At 38.0% G+C, this 5,812-nt stretch overlaps 1 pseudogene; it reads right to left on the bottom strand.

The window, feature by feature from the left end:
• Positions 1 to 320: 320 nt before the first annotated feature.
• Positions 321 to 868, bottom strand: LOC132025991 (large ribosomal subunit protein eL29-like; annotated as a pseudogene).
• Positions 869 to 5,812: the final 4,944 nt, after the last annotated feature.

Raw genomic sequence — 5,812 nt, 5'->3', positions numbered from 1 at the left:
CAGAAGGTTGGGAGATACTAGACTTTATTTATTACATGCATAGACTGACTTCTCTTAAGATTCTGTTTCTTTGCTAGCATGAAACCCCGTGGTTTATTCCCCTGAAAAGCTACTCACCTCTCCAAATTCAGCGTAATGCTACTTTCTGTGGAATGCCTTTCTTGCTTCCTTCAGGCTGGCTGACATGTTTTGGGGCCCTTATTTGACTCACTGGATTGCTGGATACTTGAAAAAGGCAGGCTATTTTGTATATGGTACTCTTGAATTCTAACAGTATCAAGAAAAGTAGAGTTCATTTAGATTATATTCCTGCCTCATGCTTAAATGTACAAATAATACAGAAAGACAACAGTCCTCAGGCTCACACGGGTCCTTCCATTCTCACAATGGCAGACTGTAGAGGCTTTCACTCTGGAGGCATCATGGGTGCCATTGGGAGCTGGAGCTGGAAGTGGAGCTGGAGCTGCTGCATCAGCCTGGGCCTTGGTTTGAGCCTTGGCCTTGGCCTTTGGCTGGCAGAGCCTGACACCCTTGGCGATGTGGTATGAGCACATTTCCTGAGCTTGGACTGGACATTGTAGACACGTTGAAGGAGTTAGTGGTTGATGCCCATTGGGATCTTGGGCTTGACCTTTTAGAACTTCAGCAGGGCCTTGATAGGCTGGAGATATGTACTCATGGCTTTGGCATTGTTGGCCTGCTTCTTCTTCAAGCCCTTCTTGTGCTTCTTGACAGTGTGGAAGTTTCTCAGGAACTTGAGCTGCGCCCCCTTAAAAGACTTACATCTTTGTGACTGGGATTTCTTGACACCATTTCTGTGCCATTTTTGGGACTGGTTGTGCATGGTGTGGCTCTTAGATTTGGCCATTTTTGCACTGAAGCCCATGACTCCTAAAGGGGCCTGAACTGGAAGAGAAAAAGTAAATAAATACTGTCAATGAATAAATGATTGAATGAATGATGAGTATTACATCACTAATGTAAATGATTAGTAATGTAAATGTATTAGTTAAATTAGTAATGTAAATGATTAGTTAAATGGGTTAATGGGTTATTAGTTAGTAAATTAGTTAAATGGGTTAAATGGGTTGTGAGTTGACTGCTTAACATACTTTCTCCCTGTTGTTTCTTGTAGCGTCTAGAAATTGTCTTCTCTTTTGCTGTCTTTCTTCCCTTATTAGCATATGTTATCCAGAATAACCGACAAAATAGCAACCATGTTGTCACCTCACTGTCAAACTGGACAGATTCTTTTTCCTGGTTCCATCTTTTAGTGGGCATCGAAGACCGAGAATTTATTACCATTTGAAGACTTTTTGCTAGGGAAGAGCTTATTTTTAAAATCTCTTAATTAGTTATGATAAGGAGATGGTAATTTTGCAAAAATGATATCAGAACATATTTTCTCCATTCTTTGGTAATAGTTGTTATTTATTGAACTTCTACTGTATGCCAGGTAATTTCATTTTTATTTATTTCACAAAAATTTATTGAGCACATACTATATGCCAAATACTTCTTTGAGTGCCTGGGTTTTTTTTTAGTGCAGTAAAAAAATGGATAGGAATGTACACAAGTCACCTATTTTTATAAGATGAATTGATTTGAGTTCTATAATTAGAGTCATGCAATCCTTCCAACAGCTTTTCAAGACAGATTTTAGTTTCTCTGTTTTATAAAAAAGATAAAGAAGCATAGAGGGGTTATGTCACTCATTTGTGATTTCATGGTTAGTGAGTTTCAAACTGAGATTTGGGTCCAGGACTATCTTCCTCCATAGCTAATATACTTTGTTTTAGATGTTTCTCCTCATTAGTATGACATTGTGGAGATGCTCAGAACTGAAGGTCAGAAGACATGGGGGGGAAAAAATCCCAGTTTAGTAACTCAGCTTAGTGTGACCTAGGATCTATTTTGCAGCATCTCTGAATCTCAGTTTCCCCAGCTGGGTCATAATAAGACTCTGACTTGCAGTATTATTGTGAAGAGGAAATAAAATATTCTCGATGAAAACCTTAAGCACAGTTCATGGCACAAAATAGACATCCAGCAAATGTTAGTTTTAATCTTTTTATCCTTTTAAAATTCCTTTTTAAGGGCATAATAAAGCTAATTGTTTCCAGTATCTGTGTGATAAATCAAATTTTTCAAGTAATCTCTCTTCATATTTTATTTTCTAAATAACACCTGGGTTTATAGGTTAAACCAATGAAGGAACTCAGTGGGAGGGCAGGGAGATGGTGAAAATGTTAGCAGAGATGGATTCAGCTTCCCAGGCCATGGAGGAGCTGTCCTCTTAAGTGATCTATGTCCTTAAAGTGGCTCTTGGATGGTCCCAAGGCTGCTAGGAACTAAAAGTCCCTCCATCCTGCTTCCTCCCTGAGGAGCCTCCCTCTGCAGAGCATTGCACATTCTGGTCCTCTATTGCTAACTGTCTTTTCAGCCACAGTATCTGCGATGGCCCTACCCCTGATGTTCATATGGTGCCTTTGTTGCAGCTACTGCCATGGTCACTGTTACTGCCGATCCCAGAAGCCTTGCTGGAAAAGGCAAAAACATTGTTCTGGGAGTCAGGGTAATGATGTGACTAAGGGAATGTTAGTCAATACCTCTAGATTCCTATTTTCTGAAAACAAAACAAAACAAAACAAAACAAATAAAAAAACCCCGAGATTAGAGGAGATGATTTCTCAGATTTCTTTCAGTTCTCAAATTCTTTTCTAGTAACTTCTCTTTGCCTCTTCTGCATTTTGTTCATTCTCCCACCTGCTTTAAGTTCCACTGAAAAAAGTGCTTTCATAAGGGTAGGTACTGGCTGTTGGTAACAGCTTATTCTTCTTACCCCAGAGCAAGCGGGCCCATCTGCTGCTCAAAGAATACCCTCCCTCCCTCGGTAAGTGCTTCCCTATTCACATAAGCTTTGTTTTTCAACGTCCATCTATTGCTAGGTGTGTAGGTTTGGTTAGCCACCAAAAAAAGGGATTCTTTTTTGGGTGTTGGGTAATTTTCTCAAGTTTTTTTGAAGCTTAGGGGTCCGATTAGATTACTCTCTAGAAGGCTACGGCTTTACTATACTAACAATAATGAATAAAATACTTTTCAAGGCATTTTTCATATATTTCATTCTACTTTACAATATGAAAAGTTATGGTGGAAAAAAAAAAGAATGAACATGATATATTCTGTATAGAATTACAAAGGCATTATTTTCAAGCTTCTATGGAGGAATTTTAAAGCTGTTAGTGGGATCCTCTTACTTCCCAAAGTGGTTAACTCACAAACTGGACTCCACAGAATTTTTTAAATGCCTATAAATTTTTTAAAAAAATTGGCCATGTATGACATTTAAAGTGTGATCTCATTTATGATGTCTTATGTATTTTTTCATCACAAAGTAACACAATTTACATTTCTTTAAGATTAGCATGTTAAATGCATACAAACAGAAATAGGCTTGACAAATAAAGGCCAGAGTGTCTGTCTTCTGCGGAAAGCACATCAGAGTTGACAAAAGAATCTCGGCTGTCAAGGATCATTTAAAACCAATGAATTAAAAATCAGGAGGTCAGGGAGAGCCGTACAGAGATGATAAGGCTCTCTGTATTTGTCTTAGCAAGGGAAGTATTAAACCAGAGTGATTTTCTTCTTCATTCTCCACCCACCCTGCACCAGGGAGAAATGTGAAACTCAATTTTACCCTTGGTTGAGAAGGTGCTAATTTGTCTGACAAGTTGTTGGAATCCGAGGATGCTCAACGTATCCTTGATGTCTCAAACCTTCATGCTGAGTGAAGCATGCCTCTAATGTGTCAATGTTTAGGAGGTATTGTATATCTCATTAGGTAAGAACAATGTAAACCACATGCATGCAAATGGGGCAGGAACTTGTCCCCTGTCCAAGGGAAAACCTTCAACTTGTTATAACCAAGGCATCTTTTTTGAATCACTCTCATTCAAGTAAATATTTGATCAGAAGTTAACTATCCTTTTATATCCTAGAGGATTTAACTGAACTTTCTCTCCGTTTGCTGTCTATTTCACGAGAGGTGCGATCTCCAAATCTTTCCCTTTATTGATTGCTGTATCAGTGAGTATTTATCAAGAAGGCTCCTAAGAGAGATGGCAATGGAAATATGAAAACTTTAATTCCTTTTCTTTTTAATTGTGTATTCATTGATTTTTTTCATATACTTTCTAAAGCCAAGAATTAGCTATGTGAGTGACCTTTGCATGTTAACTAAATCCTCGTTGGTAAACTGATGCATTATTAAGAGAAAAGTCCTGTTGGCAAAAAAGCCTTTTCCAAGCACATAATTCACCCCAAGTTGCGTGACTGAAAAGAATAGCTAACACTTATATAATTCGTACTGTGGGCTAGGGCATTTTTCTAAGTGTTTTTACTCATATTAACTCAAGTAATCCTCATAATAAGCCTGTGAGGTGCGTATTATTATTTTAGCTTTATAGAAGTCAAAAAGCGATGACCAAAATTCACAGCTATAAAGTAATGGAGTCAAATTCAGACTCAGACTGTCTGGCTTCAGAGCCAGCTCCTAACTCCCATGCTGTGCTGATTTTTCTCATAATGTAGAACTTCATTTCGGAGTGATAAAGTATGTGGGGTAAGGGTGCCATTCTGCAGTGAAGGAAAAATGCCACTCTAGTCAGCAAACCTTCCACAAGTATTTGTTCATAGCTGTTTTCAAAAGATAAAATTATGAAATAAATTTTAATATTTTTAATAACATTTACTTGTTACTTTTTAAATCATCATTATATGCTATATAAAAATCGAGCTTCTGAAGCACATCTAACATAATAAAAGCTATTACTTGTTGTTGAGTCCCTACTATGTGTGAGGCATTTTGCATTCATCTTACCTTTGAAATAACTTATGTTGGTATTATTATTTATATTTTGCATAGAAGAACATGAGATTCAGGGAGGGTAAATAATATGCCCAAGGCTCCATGTTCTAGAAAGGGCTGGCTGTTTCTCAATATTCACTCTTTGGTACTTCATCAGTAATAAGCCCTCCTGACTATTAGATGTTATAAGAATGCCTGGAATAAAGATGCTTTTAAGTATTCCTTGAAGCTAGGTGTTACCATGTGATTAAGCTCCGACCAATAACATGTGGGCAAATATGTGTGACTTCTGAAAAGTGTCCTTTAAGTGAGAGTGTATCTTTATCCTCCACTCCTGCCCCTATACTACTTTTTTCTGCTGGCAGGAGCATGGATATGATGGCTGGTGCTCCAACAGCCATTTTAGATTGTGAGGAGAAATCATTGCTAAGATTTGAGAAGTCCTGGCGGTGTCAGCTCTTCTCTGGACCACTAGTACCTCAGTGCTTTTCAAACTCTCATGTGCTTCCAGATCACTTAGAGGTCTTATTAAAATGTAGATTCTGATTCAGTAAGTCTGGGGTGGGCATCTCAGAATTTGCATTGCTTTTCAAAAATTTTTAATTTTAATTCTAGTGTAGATAATAGACATTGTCACATTAGTCATGGTGTACAGTATGGTCATTCAACACTCCCATGCATCAGCCAGTGCTCATCAGGGCAAGTGTACTCCTTAATCCCCTAGTCAATTTGTCCCCCACCACCTCCCCTCTGGGAACTGTCAGTTTGTTCTCTATAGTTAAAAGTATGTTTCTTGCCTTGTCTCTCTTTTTTTTTAGCTTTGCTCACTTGTTTTGTATCTTAAATTCCACATATGAGTGAAATCATATGGTATTTGTCTTTCTCTGGCTGACTTATTTTGCTTTAGCATTATACTCTCTGGATCCATCTATGTTGTTGTAAATG

Source organism: Mustela nigripes, chromosome 10, assembly GCF_022355385.1.
Source record: "Mustela nigripes isolate SB6536 chromosome 10, MUSNIG.SB6536, whole genome shotgun sequence".
NCBI classification, from domain to species: Eukaryota; Metazoa; Chordata; class Mammalia; order Carnivora; family Mustelidae; genus Mustela; species Mustela nigripes.
Note: the sequence above shows the minus strand (reverse complement) of the source record. Positions and strands in the feature narration are given on the sequence as shown.